The following is a 27,208-nucleotide window of genomic DNA, read 5'->3' on the forward strand; positions in this document are numbered from 1 at the left end:
ATATGCATTGCATTTTAAATTATCTTCCATTATGTTTCATATGCTGTACAGATTTCAGTTGGCATTTGCAAGACAGACAGAAAATTACAGCAATTATTGAAAACTATTGTGATATAAAAGCAATGTACTTCCCCTCCTCCCATCAATTTTCTTTGTACGGCTGCTTCAGCACCTAAGACAAACTATATTTTTCCTCCTTAACTATTAGCTGTGCAGAGATAATTAATTCTACTTGGTATTTTTGGTATCAAACAGTCAATATTAATTCTGAACTTGATTATGCTTTTTACGGAGCCTTTTAATTAGACTAGAATTTGTTAAATGTACATGCACATTCAGACATATTTCCACAAGCATAACAGTCAATTCTTAATTCTTCTTTAAAAATATAATCAATTTTTAATTTCATTATTGCTTTTCTGGTTCAGATTGAGATTTTAACAAGAATTTCTTCAGCCAATCTTTTTTTATTACTTCATTTATCTTAATGGCAAGGACCTGTCCCATAAACTCGTCTATCCATGGTTAGTTTTACATTCACGAGTAGTTTCTCGCTATCCTGTGGGTATACTCACATGCAGAAAGTTAAGCATTTGTATGTTTATATAAGAACAAGGTCTTATTTTGCCTGGGCTTTCTTAAATACAGAGCACATTGTGTTCATTGTGTTCCTTTACGGGTAGAAACAATTTAGAAATGTTTGAAAAAGAGAATTAATGTTTTTTCATAGCATGCATACATAATAGTAATAATTTTCATCATGCATGCCTAACTCTAAAGTAAAATTTGTAACACAAATCTCTATGCTGTAATATAACAAACTTGTACTTTGTGTATTCATGTGATTTAAATTGAATCTGGCATTGCAAAGGGCAGGAATTTTAATTACTTAAAATAATATCTGTATTATGACCTAACATACTAGTACAAGAGGATGCTGTTTGATTATAATTAAGTTCTACATGTGTGAATATTTTCCTTTACAATTCTCCAAAAAGCAAATATGTATATATTATTGTGACAAGAAGGTTGAAAAAAAAAAAAAAAAACATTAAAAAATAAATGTGTTAAAATTATAAAATAAAAGAATAACAACATCGTGATTCCTAGTTAAAACCTTGTCACTTTGTATCCATTAGAACAGCTACTGGAAGACATTAGTTCTCTGATGTGGGATGTGTTCAGCATAACAGAGACGTGGGGAGGTGGGTATTGTGATAGCAAAGAGTGATGCCATGAGCAGGAGGTAAGCTGCAAAATGAGAGCAAGAAATCAAATGCAATGTTGCTGAACATTGTAATCTTCACTAATTCTACTTGATTATCTTGACACAATTTGAGGCATAAATTCTGCTAGTTAAATTAGGGGACCTGCTCCCACACAGCTTTCAGTGTTTCTAGAGACCTTCCTTGATTCTTTCTACAGCATTCTGCACCACGTCAACAATTGTTACTTATGATAGTAACTCCTGATTAGTGCCATGGCAATTTTTAGCATTAAACACAACTTTCTCATTGTTTCTGATGAAAGGTGAACAAACAAGTTCCAGGACAATAAACTGTCCGGTTTAAGTATTGGCTTAACCGGGCTTTTGTCTTTCCAACATCCCTCCTCATCACACAAGAAAACAACCCCAGATATTAGTGCAGTTTTAAATGGTTACTATTCCAGGAACACTGGTGCTGTAGGCATCAGGTTGGGCACATCAACATGAAAATGATAAAGATGTCACTGATTTTTTCTCCTCCAGTTTCTGGAGAACTGAACATTCCTGGAGCTGGTCCAGCTCTACTTCTGGGGTTCCTCTCATTTACATGACCACACAGGCAAACTTTACAACACCTCACATATTATTCTGCTACAGACAGTCACAGAGCATGGATGGTTACTACTGAGTATAAGCAGATGAGCATATGTCACAGAGCTGCTTAGCATTATGGCTTAAAAATAGATGTATATTTATGTCAGCTCTAGTTGCCATGGGTAAGTCTAAATGGTACTTTTTATTAAAAAAAAACAAACAGTGCTTTAAGTTATGTGAACTCGAATACAGAAACCATCCAATTTGCACTGACATTTATATATATATATATAAAGTACCATTAAGAACAAGGTACAGTATGGCAACGTACAAACAGACAGTGTTGAGAAGGCTAGTCTACCAGTGTCCTGCATCTGTCATTCATAAAGGAAGCTATCTACCCAGAACACGTGAATATAGGTTACTATAGTAACAGAGCTTTTATTTTTCTTCGGGTTTATTATGTGGAAGCTAAGGAGTATGTCCAGACACTGAGTGCATTCATAACCTCTAGAAATGTCTGGTGAATGCCTCCTTGAAGGCACTTCTAATAGATTTGTTCACTGCTAAAGTCTGCAGCCTGGAAACTAAAAGCAGACAGCCCCCATAACAATAGCATAAAGCCTTAGTCCAGGCATGTACCTATGGCTCAGCAAAATAAAATAATAAATTAAAAAAGCAAAAAACCAAAGATGATGTCAAAACAAACAAACAAAACAATTAAATCACTGTTGCCTTTTTCCAAGAGTAAACTCAAGGGACAAAGTCCTATGGACAGGACTTTTTCTGTGCCACCAGAAAGGAGCAATTCTGAGGAGCTCTGAAGCAGGGAGTAACACATGCGCTTTGTTACAGAGGGAGTTCTCATCTCTCTGTTATTTATTCTTACAGATTACCCTGCGCAATGGGTTCAGTGCAAAAGCAATACAGAAATCCCTCAGCCTGCTAAATGCTGGGGAACCACATAACAGAAAGGGTTAAAAGCCCTGGGATGACTCCTTTCCTTACAAAGCATCCATCTTTCAAGACTCATCTCTTTTCAATTCCCATTAAACAATGATCAATTTTAAAACTGAAACATTTTGTGTAGCTTCGAGGCATCATAGACAAGACAAAGAGAAAGCAGTGGTGCTCCAAGATTGTAGGGCTCTTACCAGGAAAGTTATGAAGTGCCAGAGCTAAGAATACATGCACAATCTATTTATAGCATTGTGATATTTTCTCATTCATTCATTTCCTTTGGGAGCTCGCTGTTTTGTGGTTGCATTCAGGAGTAAGTCTTCAATCTTGTGGCCCTGTGGTTGCAGGAAAAAAGCAGCTGAGGATTGTATTATTGTTTTATGTAGCTGTGCAGCAAGATTTTGGGCATCCTGGAATTAAAGGGGAAAAAAATAACTGAACTTTGTTTGCTTTGCCACAGTGGACTGCCTTGTGGCAGGGATGAAGGATGATCCATGGTTAAGGAACTGCTGGTACACGTGGGGATGAAAGTTTGGTTCCTGAATATTGCAGGAGGTTTTTTATTTCCTTAAGTAGAACTGTCAAAAGTAACTAATGATTTCAGCTTCCTCCAGACGAGGTTGCCCAGTTGAAGACAATTTAATGGATAATAATGGATTTAATGGACAATTTCCTGGATTTTCCAAGAAATTGAGCATCAACATTCCCCCAAATAAGGTTTCTTTGTCTTCTGTTTGGGCAGTCCAAATTTTCTCATAAAATTCCTACGTGCTTCCTGGAAATCTGGGCAACTGAGCCCCAGAGATATTGGGCTATCTACATTGAGAGAATACTCACTGTATTTCCCCCATCCTTTAGCTTTCTTTCATTTTTTGTCTCCTAAACTGCAAATCCCATTTAATGTGTCAATGTGTAGTGTCTGGTGTTGAGTTCTCAAATCCCAACTGAGGATTTTCACTATTACTAAAGTACAAATGTCTCAGTATCTAAATCATGCAATTTCAAATGCATCTTTTCCAGTGCTTTGTACAGAAAAAAGTCCTGGACACCTGCATCCAATTTGAGTGTGGGCTAGTTAGCATACAGAAAGTAGCTGGAGCACCTTAGAAGACTTTTCTTGCCATGATGCTGTGGCTTCTGTCAGATTCCCTCCACTACCCTTCCTGTTGCTGCCATGGGTTAGGCTGCACACAATGGTTGGCACTGGAGCAGAGATGTGGACACCACCGATCTCATCTCACATGGGTCAGTTGGGTGCCAGGGAACCCACAGCCCCCAAAGGAGATAAGCTACTTTAGTCCCCGCATTTCTACTACACTCTCCTGTATTCAGGACACTGCAAGAAGCACTCTGAAAAACACTGATCTGCCTTAGCACTCTTCATTAAAACTGAAATCCAATCAGCTGAAATATGCTGTGATGTAATAAAAAAATCAGGACTGAAAAAAAATAAAACAGTATCTCAGCATTATCTGAGGAGAGAATAGTTCAGCTGAAGTAGACATTTAAATGTCATTGAGTTCAACTTCAGCATAAATAGAACTATTTTCTTCATGATAATTGTAATGATGATTAATGTTAGTTCCAGTTCAGATGAAGTAAAGACAGCAGAACTCCATGCTCATTTTAACTCCAGTTAAACTCTATACAACCCAAGCTGTTAATCTTTGGTAAAATACTCTATCTAAACAGTCCACAAGCTTTATTGCAGAGTGTTAAGAACCTAACAGTCTTCATCTACTGACTTTTGATTTCTGTTCTGAAATTTAAAGCTTTATAGCATCTTTGTTTAAACTATCCAAGTTTAGAGAGCACTTAAATTCAGCCTTGTACTGACCTTGTTGAACAAACTGTAATTTATTTTTGGCACCAAAACCTCTGGGTTCAGGCTGCTGCTGGTTGTGAGCTGTGTTGTTTTTTTAGGAGACATCCCTTGAATGCACTTCCCAGATAACAGCAAAATACTGTTTCCTCTTCATGTCTAGACACTTTGCCAAGTGTTCATTCTTGAGTAAGCAGTACAATGAATTATCTCCTCCATACAGAACAGCAGCCACAGAGCAATGCACAGGTTAAAACAGGAGCCTTCGGAGCTATGGAGACGTGGGGGGCTTGGAGGTTCTGTCTTGTAAACATGAGAAAAATGTGACCTTCTCAACACCACATGAGATTATACTATGCATACCTGCAGACATCTGCTTGACCATATGTAAGTGATTCATGCATTCATTTTGGGGGTTTTGGCAAGTAAGAATAGGACTGGAAATCAGGAGCCAACATAACAGAACTGAGGGAGCCATCCAGAAAGGGATAGCATAATTGACAGGGAGACCAGGAAACACTGTTAATATGGTTTCTTGCAAGAAAGCTTATCCTGTGTTTAGCTTTGTTAGGCTTTCTGGTTCTTTGATTGCTCTTTGGATCAGCACAGAAAAAGATCTAGATCTGGAACAATACAAACAAAGGTGTACAGCTTGTAACTTTGTAGGTCTAATGTAACTTGAGGGGCAAGATTCTCCTAGAATTCAGGCCAGAAAAAGTCTGACATAATAAAAATAATATATGCAATGCAGGGATATTATAGCATCAACTCTGTGCCTGGCAATATTTTTGAACCTATTTTTCTGCTAACTTATTTAAATATCTGTCAGCTTGAGTTCTCATACACAGTGTCCTGAGGCATTAATCTCCTTAATAAAATGCTATGCATTCCCACAGAAGCCAGCAATACAAAAATGAAAGGGAAGCTCTGCTCATATTTCACCATAAAAATAATCTTAAAGAATTGCTGAATGCATGGTCAAAAATGTATTATAAGTTTGCTAGCTAATACTTTCTCCAGCAATACAGTAACAATGAGTATGTCCTAGGAAAATAGGAAACAGCAAGGACATGCAAGCTGAAAATATAATCTCTGTTAGTTCAGCACCAAGAGCAACAGGATTGTCCCAAACCTCTGCATGGTTCTGGAGCCTGTTTGAATACTGTAACAAAAGAAGGAAAAACAAGTGCTCAGAAACAAATCATTTCCAAAGAAGAATGAAGCCCTCACCATCATACATAAGTTGTTAGGAAGCACAGATTTGCTATGCTTAATTTCATCATTCTCTGCTACCACACTGCTAGAGACACCCATACAAGAATGGAATGGACCCCACACGACCCCAAAAAGACAAATATATTTGGGCTGCAATTCTCATCATGTGATAGAAACAATGGCAGTTTTCCATCAGATACCTCATCCTTCCATCCTCTGGGAGAAGGTTTACTTGTAGCAGTCTGTCTTTTCATTACATCCTTTCTACTGACATAGCAGGAAACATAATAGTTAGGAGATTTGCTTTTGACTAGTGCATCCACTACATATGCAGTGTACATAGGTCATACATAGCTGCACAATACATGATAAAGCATTTGTATGTGAAACTTAGCTATGTGAAACTGCTTTTTAACTCTTTTGCTTCCAAATGCCTTTGGTAGGGATTTGACATTTTTTCCCCATTGATTATCTCTGGGCACAGATCATTACATTATAATCATTTGAAAGCTGTCATTTCCAGTTAAATCTTCATGCTGAGAAGGATTACACATCAGTATGTAGGAAGTTTGTGTCAGTATAATTCAACAGATCAGGGACTGGATACTCTGTGAATTGTCACAGTCTCAGGACAAGTCACTCTAACTTTGGTCCACAGTGCTAATAGCTATGGAGGTTTTTTTTAATAAATCCTTTCTTCGTCTCTTTATAAATCAGGGGATGTTATTTTCCTCATTTTTTCCCACTAAAGGACACGTTTCAGACCCTACTCTGAAGACAATAATTACCTCCAAGTTGCAGGGAGTAATTTCCCAGGTACTTTTCCAGACTTTTTTTTGTGACTGAAAAGATACAAACGATCTCAAAAGCTGTAATGTGCAGCAGTGCACCTGTCACTTACAGGGTTTTTTTTTCATAACAAAAAAAAGTAATATAAAGAAAAGCAATATCCCTTGCCACTCTCCTCTCAAGAGAAACAACACCTCATAGCCAGTCTGTACATTTAAGTGACCAGTCGCCAGGATGCACTTATTTGAATCACAAAACAGTCTGGCTTAGCAATTAAGCTTGGTGTTGTCTTGAACAACTGGAAGCATCCACTGACAAAGCAAGGCTGAATACCCAATACTAGTACCCAAGATGGTTCGGATAGCAATGTGACACTGAGGCTAAAGTCTGAAGAATGAATAAATATTCATTGATTAGACTTTCTCTTTGGTGACATCTGAATGGTTAAAGACATTTACATTCTTTGTAGCTCACTATTTCTTCCTGTAAGACGCCAATGCAATCATATTTCCCTGCCAAGTAAAATGGTATAATTTCCCAAATGGGTAAAAATTCCCCTCACTTATTGCTAAAATTTCCCGTATAAAAAAGGAAATTATGTTTCTGAGAGCCTGGGGATTGAACACAATTTTCCAGAGTCAGTCAGACAAGCTATAATGCAGAGCTTTTGAAATCAGCCACGCAGCATGGTACGTAGCAGCATCCTGCACCTAATTATGCTCCCGTTTATATGAGGGTGTGAAACGAACCTGCTATCTCTTTATATTGCACATACACTTCTAATTATGTCTACAGCTTGTTATCAAAAATATAATTAGGCAAGGTGCCAATAGGTCATGGAGCTGAGTTAGTAACTGTGGCTGGCTGGCTAACTGCCTGCAGTTAACAATTGGGCTGATACACTCAAATCGTAGTTATTAAGGGAAATCTATGCAACTGATGGATGTTTGCTGTTTCCAAAGCATTCTAACATTCTGCTTGGTTTTACTTCAAATAACTTACCACTCTCCCTTGAAAGCGCATAGGCAGCAGTGAAGAGAATTAAACAAGTGTTAGCTCTGCTATATCCTTCACAGTTTACTAATCAAAAGAAAAACCAACAAACACCTAAACCTTTTTAATAAGCATGGAGTTTTATTAAGACCAAGGCTAGCTGGTTGGATTTTTCGCCTCTTTGGAAGAGATGCACCAAAACTATTTTCATCTAGGCACTTATTACTGACGCATTTATCACCTCCAGAAACTGTGTGTGGTTTTTCTGTCCGCTAAATGAACAAACAAAGAAAAGTGAAGCAGCTTGATACTTCTGTCCTTACTCCCTGCACACACCATCTGTACACAGACTCTTGTTTAATTCATTGGGATTACAGGTATGGGTGAGTGCTTATTCTGAGAAATTGATTTTCTTACCACAGTACATTTTGTACCTTAAGTCTACCAGTTCATGTCAGAAATCGCTCAGACTTTGCCTTTTTGCTTCAAGCTGAAGTCAAAGCAGTGTGTATCATTGATCTGTTCATTATAGTAAGAACAACAGAGAATCTCAAATGTAAACTATTCCAAGTTAATTTTAACCAATTTGTGACACTTTTAAGACTGAAACGAAATCTACCAATGAGCAGCCTGAATCCAGGCTACTTAAATTCAGTCTGTAACAAGGATAATCTGAGACTTTTGCCTTAATCTGAGATGATACCCTGCCTAACAATGTCTTTGAATATTTTTACATCACCTTGGAAGTCTGGGTTCAGATCTGCACCTAAACATCATGAGTAGCAAGTAGCTATGTTGTTTTTTTTTATTTTCTGTCTAATGTCACCCTAGAATTGCATTTCAAAGGTCACTTTGTCCATATGATGAAGGTCAATTAGATTCATGTCCATTATCTCAGATGTTTATCCAGTGTCTTCTCCAAGATGTTTAGCGATGAGTATAGCTCTGCCGAGGTGACCTACTTCAGTGCTTCCAAAGCTTTACTAATGCTAAACTTATCTTACTGCCTGCTGTAGTGACTCATTCCAGTTTCAACCCATTATTTCTTGTCACAGTGAGTATTTTGGAAGTCATAAAGTGCTGCACTTCAGAATAATATTGTGACTTCTGTTTAAAAATATACTGGTTCACCCTTTACAATCATCTGTAGGTAACCACGCATACAGGTGTTTTCTTTGAAGATTTATCCAAATCATCAACAAATTGTTCTTTGCTCTTTTTCTCTGAGAATTTCATATTCCTAAGCATAGGTACTGTAAGTAAATGTAAATACTGTAATAACATAAGTAAATAGAAATCTCTCAGAATTGCAGTCTATATATATATATATATATATGAATTTTAAATATTTTTGGTCATAGAATTCACTTTTATCTTTGGCTAAGTTTCAACAGTTGCCTTGTTTTAAAGGGATTTTTCGAGGCAACATAAAGGTATTGGCTACACAGTGCTCTGTTTACAGGTACAGACAATTTTATAGTCAATCATCAGTTTATACATAGCAGCATGTTTAATATAGCATTTAGACATAGCTTTTCAAAGCTGATCACATTTACCATTATAAATTTCTGGCAATTTTAATATTTTTTTTATTCTTTTGCATAAAAATACAATAACCAATGACGAATGAACATCCAAAGGATATATTTTAAGTTTGCAAATGATGAGATGGGTGATGTTACACATTAAATATTGTTTCTGTTCACCAATTGGAATGATGGAATATTCTGAAGACTTTGTATGTAGAAGTATAAGTCATGCTAAGCTTTTAACTAATCAAACCAACAGGGTAAACTTAGTAAACATGAGAATCAAAGTAGATTTCTAATGGGTAATGCCTTCAGCTCAAAGGCTTTGTTTCTAAATTGCATGTGTCATCACAACACTTCTACATATCCTCAGTTGAAAATATAGCTCACTTGCCTAAATGTGAGCAGGCAAATGAGACACAGAAAACAGACTTTTGTACAGAATAACACTACCTAAACCTAGTTTCATATCTAGCTGAAATGTGCCAGACACTTCTGAATGTAGAGGGAAACTGCTGAAGATCTCTGCAATTCACAAAGATGTCATGCTGCTAGGAAATTGCTTTCAAATATGTTCTGAAAGGCAGAAAACAGAACAAAACAAAACAAAAACAAATAAATAAGAGGAAAAAAACAAGAACAAACAAGCAATTTTAAAAAGGAAGTGGAGAGTAATAGCTGAGATAGCAACAGTCTCCAGAGAGGGGATCCATCAGCTGGTGTAGGGTTCCTGATGGATGTCTGACTTCTTCTCAGAGTTAATAGGAGGGCAGGGAGGGAAGTGCATCCATACAGCATTTTCCACCCAAAGTAATTGTCTAAGCTGAGCAAAATGCATCTCTCAGGCATATTTCTCCTTATGGTAAGAGCTCAAACAGCTTTAGACAGATCCTAAATGACTGGCTTGGCCCAGGGACTTATGTTTCAAGTGGATGAAGATGCTAGGAAAAGGATCTCATTCTCTGTGACAGATTGTGAGAATGAAGTATCTAGGAGATAGGATCTATCTGCCCATTTATCTAGAAATTCGTATCCCTACAGTAGGGTTTTATGTATACATTTCGTTGTTGTTTATAACTAAAAATGCATAAGAGAATCTTAAGACCACACTCCAGCCTGTCCCCTCTGGATAGGTGCCTTCAACCACAGCCCACAGATCTCAGTCTATTTTCTCCTTTCTCCAAGCTAAAGAATTAGGAACATTTCCCACCTTCTGCATGACAGTCTAAGCTGTGTTTCAGTAATTACAGCCCTCTCCTGCCAAGAAGGAGGTGGATCTCCATTTTTCTGAGGCTCCAGCTGTGAAAGAAATTTTAGACTCTAAAGTTCCCTAAGTCACATAAGGAAAACCTGTGGGTAAAAACCCAAGAGAAGGAGAGAAGAGAGGTTTAAGCTATCCTCCTGCCAGCACTTTGCATCAGACCAACTGAAGCTTCTCCCTGCTCAACATCAAGGCTGCTCTGCATCCTCCTCAGAATTTTCTCTCTGGCCATATGTTGGCCATACAGAGAATTTGGCACCTCACCCAGCACTCTGAAGCAGGGAGCTGGCAACCCAATACCAACACAGCAATGCTTCCAGTTACCATACACACATCCCCCCGTGTGCCTTAAGCTCAGCTTTTAAGGTCAGATAAGTACTTGACTGAATAACTCAAGACAGGAACTGATGACTGATTTTGCTGTCTTTTGGCCACTGTGAGAACAATACTAGCCCAGAAGAACATTTTAAAAGCCTCAGCATTTTTTTAAATGGTATTAATTGTTATTTCTCTCCTCAGCTGTGCTCTCAACTCTGTGCTTTTTGTCTGACAATTTTACAACAGGGCACATGCAGATCACTTTTGATGTACGCCGTCTGTTTTGAAAAACAGGTCTGGGATTCCTTGAGCTAGCAGGCAGTATATAAATATGAAATAATTGAAAAGTATAGCCAGCTAGCTTCTTGCAAAACTACCTGCCAACATATAGGACATACCAGACTCACTCAAGTGTATACAAAAAGAAAAAATCAAAAGAAAAGTCAAATAAACTCTAAAAGTAATGCGTTCAGTTTTTCTTTACTCATTGACAAATGTACATATATGATATTTTAAAGGTAGGCAGCTGCTTAATCCCAAGACATGGTATGGCAGCATGCATTAGTGTTTAAATAACAAAGAACACTTTCAATGACCAAGAACCAGGGACTTTACATTTCTGAAGCCTTAATTCAGATACTGCAGATTTTTTCTAAGGAATGAGGATGAGGAAGTAAGATTTTTTTCACTTCCAAAATATATGAATTTGAAATCTAGGTGCTCTTATCCTGTGCTTGGCTCTGTGATAGTGGGTCTGTACCTAATGTAAATACAGAGTACAAAATACATTTGATTCTGAACATTTGTTTCAGTTACTAAAATGATGTAAACCAAATTCATAATGCAGTAGTAAGACAAAATAGTCTTATTTCAATTCTACAAGTTGCACAGTAACCAGAATGTAAGTTACAATGCTGGTTTACATGGTAGATGCAAACATATATTAGTCTTCCTATTTTATCTTGTAGTGTAGCCTAGAGGTTTATTCCATATGGTATACAAAACAGACACAGAAGAATTAATTCCCTATCTATTAGAGGCTTCTCTACCACAGCCTGATCCAAAATCCACTGAAATCACTTGGAAAGGCTCCTACTGACTTCACTGGGCTTTAGGTCACAATGGTAGAAAATCTGTTTACATCTCTACATTATTTTATAAAGTAAAACTACTTTATTTTATAAAGTATCTAACAAAGAAAAGCAGAAGAGGGTTAAAACTGCCATTCTTCCATTTAAAATCCATCAGAACCAACAATGAAAGGAGCTTACTAGTACACGTACCTTCAGTGAATTGTCATTTTAGCTAGCACATAACTGTGGGCTGTATTCAGAGAAAACGGATAATGCAAAAGCTGAAGTCTTCAATTCTTTCTGCTGAGGAACTATTTCTGCTTCCTAAAATCAAACAGAAATAATAGCATAATGAACTCACTTTTTGATCAGAATAAGAATAGATGTATTTATGCAGTAAGTCTTGTCTTACATATGAAACCATGAGCATTTCTTTGGAAAGGTTTAAAAACACACACAAAAAATATTCAGGATTTCTTGGCTACATATAAAAGAATTTAATGTCATTTTTATTTATTATTTTTAGCAATAAAAATTAATTTTCTGATACTAACAACATTATCCATATGACCAAAATTTTGTCCAAAGGAAAGTTCATGGAAAAAACATTAATGCCCATAGGACTGGAGTGGAATGTCCACTCCAGTGTAACAACAGATCACAAGTGGAAAGCATAAGAACAGAGAATACTACGGTAAACTGGACACGTACATCCAACATCATCAAATCAAATATTTTTGCATAAATTAGGTGATGTGAACAAAAGGATAGAATTTGTAAGAAAAAAGCCATTCAGCCATCTTCAGTCTTCTGTATTGTTCTTTTGAGAGCCTTATCATCAGTAGTAAGGTTACGCACTCAAATTGATAAAGAATACTGTACACATACAGTTAAAAACCGTTCAATTTCCATTGATATTACCTTTTAACTTTTGTATGTGATAACTAAACTGAACCAAATGAGTGGAGACACTGCCAAGGTGCTAAGGTAATGTCTCTCATGGCTGTTGTGAGAGATATCTAATGTGGAGTGACCAGCAAAATTAAAATGCATTTACTTTGGAAATCAGAAGCAAAAAACGCCTTTAACAAAAACAAAAGTTCTGTCTATATTACACACGCAGTAGAGTATCCTCACAGGACCTTGAGAAGAAATGAATACTCCCAGGTGCCCCTAAGTTTGTTGAGAATACAGAGCATCTTCGAAGATTTAGTATCACAAAATCTACACAAAATGATCCCCTTGTGCACTCTTGCATCTGCACATAAACACACCTCACCACATTAAACTGGATGGAAGATAAATGATGGGATTATTTGTAATATGATACTTGATTCAATAACTCACGTCATCTTTTCCAGCTGCACTCTATTTTATTCTATGGTCCTCTGAAACTGGAGAGGAAACTGGAGTATAGAAATAAATTAACCTAAAAACATTATGATTGTATGGATTCTGCTAATAAATAACAATAGTAAAATGAAAATGACAGGGATTTTTTTCATTAAACAATCTCTGGAGATTTGTTTGGCTCTGTATCATGAGTTAATTTTAAGGTCTGTTTTCTTTTCTAGGGAAAATCTTTCTGAAAACAAAATACAAACAAAAGTGATGGGAAGTTCTTGAACTTCCAGAGCTGCAGCAGGAAATATTTGACCTTATAAGACCCCTAACTGTGATGTTTCCATCAGGGAAAAATATCACTAAGCAGAGTCTACAGTAAAGCTGTCTTACAACAGCAGTGTGGAATTTTAAAAAAATGTATGTCAAGTGTAATTAAAATCAGAAGAAAGATCAAATCTCAGTTAACATTCCCACATAAACAGCCACTACCAAACCAAGAAACAACCTTTCTCAAAGATAATAGGGACAGTAAGCATCTTGTTTAAGGAAGCCGAGAAGTTCAGAGTTTATACGTGAGTATTTCTATCACTTATTTATACTGTACAGGTACAAGGACTTCTTTGGTCTTTCACAAAGTTCAACTGCAATGCAGTAAACAAAAGGAGGTTGAGAGCACTTCTGTTGCTCAATAAAATACAATTAGAGTCTTTTAAAAGAATATTACTTAAACCTGTGGAAAGTTTGTAATCTTTGTATACTATGGCAAAAGCAGAGTGCCTCTAAACATCCCAGAGCAGAGGTCACAGCTCCAAGCTGTCAGAGTTCAAGAAGCATTTGGACACCATTCTCAGACACAGGGTTTGCATTTTGAGTGGAGCCAGGAGATGGACTCAATGATCCTTGTGGATCCCTCCCAACATAATCTGTGATTCTACTTACTCTGTGGGAGTACAAAGAGGTTTTCATGAAAACTAGCAATGAATAAATACATAACAAAAAATAAAATGGCATTTTCAATTTTGAACTGTCTTATACCGCTCAAGTCCTCATAGTCCCAATGGCTCAAATCAAACTACAGAGAAGTCCAAAAAAAGTCCAAAAACTTTCCAGAGAGCTAACCATTTCCACAGTGACCATCTGGAGTTGCCTCAGATCTTCAGTGAGCCAGTGCTTGTTGAGAAGAACATGGAATGAGACACAAAGTTAACACTGCATCCATGATCTGTGTTTTACTTTCACATTTCCTGAGCTGCCTGCTTTTTAGTGGCTGACACAGTTAGAACAGATCTCTTCATCAAGTTTAGATGATTCACATCATTAAAAGACCACCTTCCCCATTCTATGAAGCTTTGGTCCCAGGTGCCTGAGGGCACTGATAGGATGTAATTGTCCAAACAGAAACACCTGAAACACCACACCAGCCCTTACCTCCCAGGGGGAGGGGTTATTTCAGCCCAGCCCTGGCTCCAGTAATAATTTGAGTGATGCTGTAGGGGTACAGGAAGGTATCAGAGGTTGAAGACTGTAATTGAAGGTTTAGTAAAACTAAATGCTAAGTGGTTGGAGGAGGGGTTGTGCCTACTAAGTAAATTAGTGTTCTGGTATATTTTTGGTGTGATGTTTCTTCTTATCATGAAAGAATGCCACCCTGAAAAGTGTTACCACAGCTTATTTTGTGAAGCTTTTTGAGGAACTACTGACTGACTTACTGCATTAGCATGGCTCCTTAAGAAAGTACTTGTAACCAATTTCCTGTCACTATACAGTATTCTCAAACCTTAGACCGATAAATCCTTCTATCCAATTTTTCTGCTTGAAACCTTGTATATCTTCCAATTGTGTTGCCATGTGCCATTTGTCTTTTTGGAAGAGTTGTATGTTTGTTGGCACAAGGAAAAGCTTTTGGGAATTCAAACATATTTTGAATTCTGCAGATCTGAACAGTGACTCTTTGGATCTCATCTCAAAGTATGTTGAAGACAGATTCAAACCACATGAAGAAAAAATTTTGACAAGTACATAATCGATTTATTTTTGTTATCTCCTTTTCTTGCTCAAAAACATCAAAAGAAAAGTTCTGGCTTTGATTGCTTTAAAATGTAAGACTGACTAATGAGCAAAACGATCACAAGTTACTAAAGCTTATTTATTTTTTTATTTTCAAGGGGGTTGGTAGAGAAACCTCTTTAGATGTGTTTTTTTTCAAGGTCAGACTTTTCATTTGCAAGAAAGCAAAACAGCAACTGCAGTTGTGCAGTCTCTACTATTTGAATTAAATCAAGATTCCACTGGAGATCTTCCAATCTTCTTTATGGAAAATATGTAGGATATGCAGTGTTAAGATCTTTTCTAATTCTTTTTTGATTTTTGTTTTGTTTTCGTTTCACTTGCACTTTCTAATGTTGAATAAAATCTTTATTGTTAAATTATTTTAAGTAGTAATGATACATGGATGTCACGATCTGATGAATCACAAAATGTACTATTTAAAATCTTACGTTGGTATGATTCTTTATGTAGGTATGATTCTTTCCCAGCTATCATAAAAATGAGCTAAGATTCTGAGGTGAATATCATTAATTGCTCATCTAAATAAGCCATAAGACGTGATAAAAGAATCTGAGAGATAAACTAACTAGATGGCAAAGATGGTTGATCAGTGAAAAAAAAAAAATATAAAGAAAATGTAATGGAAATGTTTTGCATTAGAAACATCTAGAAAGAAAGACATTACCAACTGAGCATCATGAGGAAACCTTTCTGAAAGGAGCTGTGGAAATCTGAAATTAAATAGTTTGTGGTCTTCAAAGTGTGACTATAAAGAGCTCAAAAAACACACAAAACTTTGAGATGTTGTTACTGCAACTAGCATATGAATTCTTTCATCCATTGGAGTTGACTCAGTGTTGAACGTGAACAAGAGGAAGGGTTTGTATGTGTGTGATCAAAATAGCTTTGGAGTCTTGGTAGGTGTTGCCTATCTACTGCTTCAGTAGTCTTGTATAGTCTGCATTTTTTGTGTTACACTGGAAATTACTCGTGAATATTTGCATTTATCTATTTCTGCGATATTTGTCCTGTAGAAAGTAGGAAAATGAAAAGAAGTTGCTGGCTACCGTGTCAGATAGACTAAAATACACATAGGAGATGCTCAATACTGAAATTGCAGTTTGAAAGCTGCTGTATTCACTACTGTGAATAGTAGAGCACGGTGCCAAATAATTGGTTGTCATTGACTAGAATTTTCCAGTAAGTGGAAGGGTAGACAGACACTCCTGCCATAGCACTCCAGGTACAATTTGGCCCTTTCCTCACTCAATAGGCAGGCTAACAAGTAAATGACAATTTTAATCACTTGTGCACCAATACATGTGGTACTGCATTTCAGTAGAAGCTAAAACTGCATGATAAAATCTGTAATGAACAACTAACTCAGCATTCCTCAGGGGGAAATGTTTGAATGAGCTTGTTTAGGTTGTGTGGCTCTAGGAAGTGAAGAGTGCCAAAAAAAAGTCAAAGGTGCTTGAATAGTGGAGATCACAGAGGCTTTAATTCTTCTAGAAATGAGTTATCTACTTTTTAGACTACCTTCCAAGAAGACAGCAGCCCAAGATCAATGCCTTGAGCTGGCTGCAGTTCTGATGAAATCTCGTGAGGAGCGGGAGGAGCAGATCATTGTACTTCATTCCTCACATGTTTTGAATAGCACAATTGCATTTTCTTTGCCACTAGTCTTTCCCCTGAAAGACCTCGCTCCCTGTGCGGCATGTCAGCCCATCAAAAGCTGCTGCTTATCAGAATTTGAGGTGGCAAAACTGTAGGAAGGAAGCTGTTACTTATGGCTGGTGATGCCAGCACTGTAGGTGCGGATGTGGACCTATCCATGAATCCCACCAGCCTCTGCTGAGTGCTATAATATGCAAAGTGGCAGTTGCACTGCTGCTGAAAAAATACTGCAAGGCAGCCCGCACAAGGGAAATGAAATGGCAGGCTGAGGGAAAGACTACAGCAGGAGAATAGGGCTGACATGCTAATCTTGGCTATCTATCTCAAGCTGGAGGACCTACCAAACCAGCCAGTCTTCATCTAAATCATGCTTCTCCCTGCCTACTTCTATTAGGAAAGAGATGATCTGATGCTTTTGGTGTCTGCAAGGGAAGGGTATACACAGCTACACCAACCTAAGGGCTCATCCTTTCTTAGATTCAATAGTGAATACAAGAGGAGTCTCTATCTTGTATAGCCCCTTGCTCTTGTCTCAGTTCTACAGTGTACAGAAGGAGCACATAATGCCTTCTGTTGTCCTCTGAGATATGATTAACATAATTCTTACTAATTTTCTGGTTTCACTCATTAGATTCAAGAATTAGAAGCAATACTTTATACATAAACTATCTTCTTCAACCTATCAGGTAAGTCATCTGCAAAATTCCAGTGTGTTGTGGTGGTTTTTTTGGGGTGTTTTTGTTGTTGTTGTTTTTTGAGGTACATCAGCAACTTCTTGAACCAGAAAGTACGGGTTCCACAACTGGCAGCTTGTCTTTTAGATGCAGTAATTTCTTTAGAGGGCAGGTGTTTATTTAAAAACAGCCTAATTTATATTTCTGCCAGGCATTTCTGAGAATGAAAGACCATGTCTTTGGAAGCCTGTAATTTTAAGCAAGTTTTTTGGGATTCATGGAAACAGAAGATCAAGTAAGTTACTAACAGAAAAAGTAATTCTTCCAACTTCCTACTTTGTATTCATTTGTTTCTTTTAAATTCTACTTAGATTTCTAGAAAACTTTAGACAGCATGGAATAAAACCTTCTTTTGAAATAATATTTTTGTTTGACATATTGAATGACCAGGACAAGAAATGTTGTAATAGAGCTTTCACATGAGCCATACAACATAATCCCTAAAGATGGAAATCATTCAGAAGGGCACAGCATATGAAAATCTGTTTCACTAATTTCTGCTGTTAGTGGGAATGCCAAATTGAATTCTGTTGCATCTCTTCACTTTTTCTTTTGCATAAGTGTTCTTATATTCAATATCCTCCTTAAATAACTTTAAATTGAGGTAGAGATAAGGTCTAAAAGCCCATCCTGTTAGGACTGAGTATATAATACTTTGCTCCAATGGAACCACCTGTAGAATATAAAGCAAATCCTTGCCAAAAAAATTAATAAAATCTTTAAGACTCTTAGTCATGTTCAGGAGTTACTTCTGTAGATAGGGAAACAATTTATTGTTTTACTTGGGACTTTTAGATCCTCAAATTACTTTTTCTTTTGGATTACTTTTCCAGAAGGCTTTTCTGTATGCTGCAGGAAGATACTGAAGATATCAAATGGTGGAAATACATAATTCCTAAAGCACATATAAGCATATAATCTTAATTAACATCTTATGCCTAAGAATACCTACAATTGCTTACTTGAAAAGTGAAAGTGTCTGTTTTTGCAAGACAAAAGGAAAGAGGGGGGTTTTACTTTATTCCTTTATTTACTTTATTCAAATATTCTTTATATCCTGGAAAAGTTATTTGGCCTGCATTACATTGTCACCTGTCCCTGTAAGAAAACTCATAAAACCCAGGCAACTAGTAATGTTGATTGAAGATGTTTTGGATGAAACCTTTTCTTTCCATTTATTTTACTGATTTGATTGAATGTAGCAAAATTGATATCAAATATTCTGGTTGAAATTTGTTGCCCCATATTAGGAAAAGAGTCGGAGCAGAAAAGCATATTTATTTTCACAAATTACTACTCATTTAGTTGTATGAGACTTTTCCTCTGAAAGAAAGGGTTTTTTCCATGACAGATAGTCTTTACTCATCCTCTGCTCCTTAAAAACCACTGGATGTAACTGTACTTGTAAGGTTTGATTTATGGCAGCTAACCATTAAAATGATTTAGAAAGCTCATCTCACTATTGTATTTCACATAATGACGTTATATGATGTACTCATTAGATAAAAAGTTTTGTTACTATTTTTAAAAATCTGGTATGTCTAACGGTGGTGTCAGAGACATAACAGTCTCAATAAAGGCTTAATTCACATCCTGCACAATAACAAGTGTATTGCATTCTTTAGGGGAAAAGGCAATCAAAAGATTTAAGTGTAATCTTTAAATTCTGCAAATGTAAAAATCCAAGAATATGTTTTAGAATTCTTTCACAAGCCAGTAATCACATAAAAAACTTATTTGAGAGGAATTCTCAACCTGTTCCTTTAAATACTTTCATTGGTCTTCCACCTATTGCTGCAGATTCAGTATCCCTGAATGGTCATTTGATGTTATATAATCGCAAACTTCTTTAGCCTTATCTTCCAATATTTCACTTATTTCCTAGGAAATATGGTTTGCTACTTTCCTTGAAAAAGGAGGACTTTCTGAGTATGCTTTTTCTTTTTAATGAATATTCCTATCTTGTGCAATCAAGCATTCTTCCTGCATGTCTGCCTGTCTTCTGTTCAGTACTTGTGAATCCATTAACCACTTTAAATCAGATCTGATTGAATGATAATGGCCTTAGTAATGCAAAATTCTTGCAGGTTCTGTGGAAGCAGATAACTGGAAAAAATGTCCTGGCTGAAGGGAAGGGTTATAGTGTGAACTGAACCCCAGATAGTCCATGTAGGATTATGTAGCTGATGTATGAATCTTTGATTATTGCACTCTGTAATAAAGCAAAACTGTAGGAAACAGGCTTTTATCCTTCTGTTGCTTTAATATAATTTCAGTAGCTACTTGTTTCAAGTGTTCAACTCTGTACTTACTAATGCATGTTATCATCCACCACTTCTACGTGATCCAGCTCATAGCTACTGGTCTGATAAGTTTACGAATTCCAGCTCTGTGCTCTATGGCAAGAAAAGGTTTAAGAGGAAGTACTTTCTCAAAGAATGGGAAACTTTTGTGAAGGCAGGAACAAAAGCAGCTGTGTCATTAAATAAGTAGAACTTAAGATGTGAAAGATCGATGTAACTGAGATGTGATTTTATACGTGCATGTCTTTCTATGACCCCTGCAGCCTGAAACATGAGGGGGTTAAACTGCAACTGTTCTCTTTAGATGCCTTAACAATCCATTTAGAAAGTTGCAAACAACTTTCATTGCATACAGGAGGTGCAAAGCCAACAGTCTGCTGAGAGTACTAATGCTGGATGTGAGTTCAGATGTGGAACTGTTCTTTTTTATTGCTTATCACAGCAAGCTGCATTAACACCATCTAAGGGCAGTTTTCTTCCAGAGCAGACTCAGAAAGAGGTATAAATATATGTTCCAGTCATAGAGGATCATTGTTCTGTTGGATTCAAGGATGATTAATGTCTTATAACTACAGCCCAATCCATATAACTCTAATAGATTTATAATCTATTTTATGGGAACTGCCAAGTCTCCTGCTGCCATTACTAGAACATTTTGTCTGATCTTAGTTCTATCTGCTTCCCAGTCCAGTCTCTTCCTGTCATAATTAGTTCTTCAGTCATAGGCCTCTAGGTACTTTTTGATCACGGTTTTGCTGTGTTATGTCAGGACAGGGCTCAGGGGAAAACAAACTTAACAGAAATACTGCTCTGAAGATGAGGGAGACGCAGAGATTTGACCAGCAAACACCAAGCCCTCTCAGGATTCCCTTTTCAGCCATTTAAAAAACAAGCATTGTCAAATGTCATCACCAAGAGCCTCTCTGACTCCCCTGAGAAGACTGAATGATGGCTTATCGCCCAGGCAGAATTCTGTTCTGATATGATTTTGCAAAGAGATGAGCATATTTTCCAGTCTTTGGAAGACTGCCATTTTAGAGCACTAAAGGTGATGGACTAAGATACAGAGCTAATGTGAAGAAGTAATGTTTTGGCTCATGTTTGTAGATGTAGACAAGTTTAAATAGCATGATCAATGTTTTAACTGTAGTTAAGCATATAGTAAGGGCAAGAGAACTGGTCTTTGCTTGGGAAGAAAACTACCCTCGATTGCCAATAGTACTGCAAGTTCCATCTGAATCAGACCATTAGTCTTCTTCCCCTTCCCCCCCCCCCCAAACCTCATCTACACATCAAGATATGTATATTTTTAATTTTTCTTGGATACAGTCAAGTAACTTTTTCTTGCCTTTGGGATGAGCATAAGGAGTAGTAGGACTACTTGGCATCTGTCAAAGTATTTCCTCAGACAAATCTGCACGGCTGCTACCCGAAATTCTGTTCACACATTCACACAGCTTGGTGATCTTTCTTGCCTCCTAGAAATAATGACTGATTCAGAGGGCCAGTTCCATATTCTGTGTTTAATTAAAGCCTACACTGTTCTCCTTTTCACCATATTATCTTTCATGTCCTGGAACTCTTTACAGAGTGTATAACCGGTGTTATTAAATTTACCCTTTTGTCATCTTGTTTCTTACCACTACACAGTTTTCTTCACCTTCACTGCAAAACTTTCCAAACCCATCCATATTCTTCAGTGCAGGCTTCATTTCTTCCTTTCAAAGCTTGCAGTCTTTTCTCCTGTCTCAATTTTTTTATTCTGAAGACTTTTAGGATAACAGTACTCAGCTCTTCCCCAGAAACTCTCATAGGAGCCCTACTGATCTTTTAATGACCATCAGAAAAACAAGAAGAAAACAGATTTTCCTGCCTGCATTATCCGCAGCCCATTAAAATACTTGCCTGTCTGTCCCACAGCTGCCTTAGTACCTTTGAAAAAGATAAAAATAATTTAAAAATTCCTTGTCCTTGAAAGTTCAAGGCTGTACGATGCCTGACTGATGTGCACGCTCACCATTTTCCTTAGGGATGCATTTTTGCCTACTGGCATTTATTTACTATGCCAAGGGATGTTCCCTGAGAACTGGTTCACGTGCATTTCTCAATTTTACAATGCTCATGTGAGCGTGTTACAAAGCAATCAATCCTAAGCAAAGATTTGTTGGTTAGCACTCTTTTCTCTCTACCCAGCAGTCTGTAAAGTTTTCCTATTTCTATTGTTAACAGAATATGGTAGAATAAATTTGATATTAAATGTTTGCATACAGCTCCCCCTGACACATATGCACTTGTATGTGCTAAATGTTAACAACTACATATATGAATATGTGCGTTGTTATCCAGAATACAAATCCAGATTCTTACATTCAGCTTTAGAAATTGACAGTCCAATAGGATGGTGAGACTATTCAGTTACATGTGTGAGCATGAATTAAACCATACGGGCTAATATAATATGGTTCTTTAATGTATGTCAGTGGAAGTCTAAAAGTTAAGTGAAGGTTACCTTGGAGTACAGCTGCCAGTCTTATAAATCAAAGAACATCACAAAGAGGTTTTAAAATACCAATTTTAATGCAAAGTCTATTTGAAATGGCTTTATGGTACTTCTTTATATGTTTTTCAGACCGCTACTTTGAGAACAATTAATGTAGCTTAATCATTCTTTCATTCACTTTTATTTTTTTGGTCTTTTATTTGACTCATTTCTTCAGCATGGAAAAAGCCCTGAATTACTGATCCCTCTGCTTCAGCTTCTACTCTAAGTATATAACCTGTTTAATGCAGGAAAAAGAATAAAGAAATAGCAATAGTGTCTGTAAATATTGACAATTTTGAAATGCATCAGGAACTCTTCTAAGTATTCCATCATTTTGAAAAGCTCACTGTGAAAATTACTTTGCACGGCTGGCAGTTTCAATTTTCCTACCTTGACTTGCTAATATGAGGTTTTTCCGACTGCAATGAGCACAGCTCAAATCTGATACTGATCAAAAACATTTTAGTTTTATTTTATTGTTTGATTTAAATGGAATATTTGAAATAAGCTTAAATGAGAGAAAGTAGATTAACTTAAATTGGCATAGATACTATTAGTAACAGAGTATAATGATCTTTAATGGTTACTGGCCAGAAATCCTGATTTTTATGAAACAGGATTTGGTCCAGTGTTGAACAAAGTCTTTCTGATGTACATTAAACATCTTGATAGCTCAAGGTGTGCCTAGATTTAAGTGAATCATGATAACATTTCAAATGAACGCTATTTTTTAAAGACTAGCATTTCTTAAAGGATGTTCACTAACAGTGGCGAAATCTCTACATTTGTGATGAGTTTTCCAAAGGTAATACCTTAATGATTTTATTTCCCTGGGTAAAGCACTCTGAAAGGAGATGGCAGTTGTGAAGAGTATGACAAATTCCTGCTTCCTTGTGATTTTACTTCTGTAGCTAAAGCAATTAATAATTATGCAGCCATTAGGACTAAACATAAATGTCACAATGACGCTATTCTTAATGAAGCAGATTTCAGACAGGTGACAATGTGCCTTGCTTACAAACCAGTGTGCTGACAGTTGACATGCATCTCTTTTTGTGTGAGGTCTAAATTTTCTATGCTCCCAGGAACAGCAGCAACATGTGTTTGAGTCATCTGGCTCTATAATCAGAACATGAACATAATTATATACACACATTTCTCTGACTCCATACCCATGAGGGCTGCTGCTGCCATGCCCTCCCTGCTCTGGGGAAGCGGCAGACATGGTTAGGACTGATTTCACACTGGGGTCTTGCCCTCTTCCAGAGCAGCAGACTGTTCCTTCTCAGACCTCAGCTATACTAAGGAAAATCTGGATCCCACATTCTTAAAACATTTGCTTTCTATCATCCTAATTCCCATTCAATCTTCTCCTACCCACATGTTGTGTATAAAAACAGACACTGGTTTCAAGGAGTTTAGGAATCTGATAACCTGAGTTGACTGCAATTTTAATAGCGCTAATAGTGGTTCTCAAAGCTGAGTTACCCAATTATACATTTACAGAGGTAATATTTGAGTTGTCACTCAGTATCTGGTGATGCTGTGCTTACTATGAGTTTATACTCCTTTATGCTCTTCAGCTTGGCTTAAAACTTTGAGTAAATGTTCTCTTTGAAAATACCAATTCAAATTGCTCTTGATATGACTAGCAGTTTCAGAATTATCTGTACATATGCTGTAAACAAATTTCACCCTTCCAGTATCAGCCGCCTTCTTTCTGAGCATCTGATTAATCTATTCTAATCTACGGCACTCAGCAAGGACCTAATGCCATGGTGTAATTATGTTTCCCAATTACATATAAATTGATTTCCTTTGGAGAGATTTACTCTTCATGGTGTGGGTGGGTCTCATGGAGCATTTAGAAAAATCAAGCTAACTAGCAGTGGAGCTGGTGGTTGTAACACCAAGAGAATGCAGGCAAAATGCTAAAGAATGTGACCAGCCCAAGCAGGCAGTTAGGGTGAACAGCTCAAAAACAGAAAAGAAGTATGAAAATTGGAAATAAAAAGCATACTGCTAAATGAATGTATACGGTCTTCCTGGATGATAAAGCTGGGACAACTGTTGTTGGCTACACTGCTTTTATACACTTCTCACAGCTGACTTTGGTCTATGTCTAGCAGTTGATACACATCAATGCTATTACCTCCAATAATAAGATTCTGAATTAGCAGTAAAACACTTAATCCTTTCTCACTGAACTTAATGTTCTGAATATAGTACAGAAGAGTACCTGGATGAGGCTAACATTTGTAAACAGCTGCTTTATTCACTTAGGAGTTGCAAAGTAGAAAGTGTATCCAAATTACTGTTTTACTAAAACTTCAAGTACTTCTGAAACTGGGAATACTTGACAAAGTAGAGAAAAAAATCTATTAGAGAGACATTAGCATGAGATTAATGGAGAGACATAAATCATTTTAAATTAGGAAGGCATTGATTTTTTATTTTCTGTTTTTGACAGAATCTGACTCAACTTCCAAAAAAACCCATGATCTTAACCTATTCATTTCCATTCACTCTAAGGGCAATAGCGATTAATCTCTTGATTAGAGATTAAATGAGAAGGAAAACATATTATAAAACTGAAACAAACCATCGTAGATAACATAATGGACTCGAATCCACCAAACAGATGCTTAGCACGTGAGAAATACAGATAGATCTGAAAATAACTGCAAAAGTATTTCAAAACGAGACTCATAGCAGTGAGACTGCAAAACTGTTGATGTTATGAATGCAGAAATAACACATGTAATTGATTTCTACCAACATTTGCAGCATGTCTATTTGCTGTATGGTTCTCTTCAGACTAGTTTCAATCTTTGCCCTTACAGCAGGCCTTTACCATGGTGATTAATGCCCTTTTCATACGTCTGCGGAGACTGATCTTGTCTCCTGTAAATCTCCTGTTTCACTTCTAAGTCTCTAGCGAAATGCTGGAAGTTCCCTTTTCTTGTGCTAAGAATTACCCTGCAGTCCTTAGCTAACACTTGTATGGGTGTGCAAAGCTCCAAGCAGTTGCGCTACTGTGACTATGTAGTGTAAATGGGAACTTAACTTATACCAGCAAATAAAAAAAATCCCAAACCCTTCAGTGTTTGCTCTTCCCCACTAATTCACACCTGCCTCCCACCCGGGTAATTTAATCTGTGGAGGCTTCAGGACTCCATTTATCATCTCTCCCTCTTCGCGTTTACTAGATAGCTAAAGTTATCTCCACCTCTCTCCGCCAGAGTCCCATCGCCCACTTAATCCATTTAAATCCTTCCATTATTTCTTTCTTCTGCTAAATCCTCAGCTTCAGTGTCTTCTGTGTCTCCTCTTAATGTGTTGATAACCAGCACAAAGCTACTGGAGTGTTCTTTCTGAGACTCAGCAGAGCCTGCAAAGTAAAGACAATTTATCTTTTGCTCATTGTCTGCTGTTTATGACTATGTAATATAAAAGGCTTTATGCTTTTTTCCCTTTATTTTTCAACTCTACCTCCAAGATCAAGATCCCAGGAATTCAGTCTTAAGGAGGTGAACAGCTCAGACTAGTATTCTGCTTAATTTAATAGGCCATCTTTAGCATATATTAATTATATATTAGAAAAATATTAGATGAATATTAGATATTAGATCAAATATTAGATGAATATTAATGTTCAGAATTGTATCTTTAAATGTTTTTTTGTTTGTTTGTTTTTTCTTTTAACCTCAACTTTAGTTGCCTCCATTTTTCTTCTTCCTTTCTGACTAGACCTGCTTTTGAGAGATAGCTAAGATAAAAAGGCAAGTCTTGCTCCTCATCTAAATACACATTAATCCTTTTTGGACGGAGTATTTCATGGTTATAAACCCTCTGCTGCATAGCCAGATCTTCACCACTCCTCACAGGTTTCAATTTCCTTGTCTGCTCCCTAAGAGTATTAATGGGATTTTATGAAGATGAGGCAGTCATGGAAACAACCTGAACTCAAACCCTTGGAGCTTTGAAGATATGGCCTGCATTTTGACTTCAGTATGTACTTCTGTAGCATTTTAAGGCAAAGGAGGAAAAGCAGCGTATTTGGTAATATACACTGAATAGTAGGAACTAAAATTGAACAGTGAGATGCTCAGTAAGGTATCCTTGCACTCAGATAGCTAGTAGAGCCACCTCAAGACCTTTTTCAGATCTGTTCTCCAGGTTCCCAATGCTCTGGTTAATGGTTTTTTGAATGGTTTGCATCTCTCAATTTCAGAGAGTACATTGCCACTTACAGTTAAAAAGGATATTGTAGAAGCTGTTGGGGTTATTAGCTGCACTCTTATTTAGGTTGCAGAGGCTTCCCACACACTCCACAGGCACAGGAAAAAAAAACATATATATATATCTTCTGATAGCTGCTTTGCATTTGCTATTTCATATTGTAGTGTTTACTGCAGCTCTATAATGCAACTTCCCTCATACTATCTACATGTCTGCTGGCATTTGTAGAACAATTTTTGAGGACTCCTCCAAGAATGTCATTAATAACCAAAGTCTGTAACTGCCATGAAACAATTTAATATCGGCTTTCTGTTCAGCATTATGTACTTGCTGGAATTCACTCGTGTTACTTTCAGCTCGTGAAGTTATATGTAAACCATATAACTACTATACATTCTAGCCCATAAAACACTCATTTTTGGCATGCTTGGACAAAGAAAGTAGAAAAGTTGCTCACTTTGACATAACCTTCTCTTGCAATACATACAGAATGTTCTGGATCCCTTTACAGAGTTGCAGGAGAAAATACAATTTGATTTTTTCCTTTTCGCTTGTT

The 27,208-nt window shown here is 36.9% G+C and overlaps 1 long non-coding RNA gene across 1 annotated transcript in view; it reads right to left on the reverse strand.

Annotated features, from left to right (window-relative positions):
* The window catches only part of LOC107313556, a 51,238-nt gene that overhangs the window by 16,343 nt on the left and 7,687 nt on the right, over window positions 1-27,208 (reverse strand). Inside the window, exon 2 of the long non-coding RNA XR_004306941.1 lies at window positions 11,972-12,085. This is a non-coding gene — a long non-coding RNA (uncharacterized LOC107313556). The remainder of the gene's footprint in view (window positions 1-11,971; window positions 12,086-27,208) is intronic.

This window comes from Coturnix japonica, chromosome 4 (assembly GCF_001577835.2).
Source record: "Coturnix japonica isolate 7356 chromosome 4, Coturnix japonica 2.1, whole genome shotgun sequence".
Classification (NCBI taxonomy): Eukaryota; Metazoa; Chordata; class Aves; order Galliformes; family Phasianidae; genus Coturnix; species Coturnix japonica.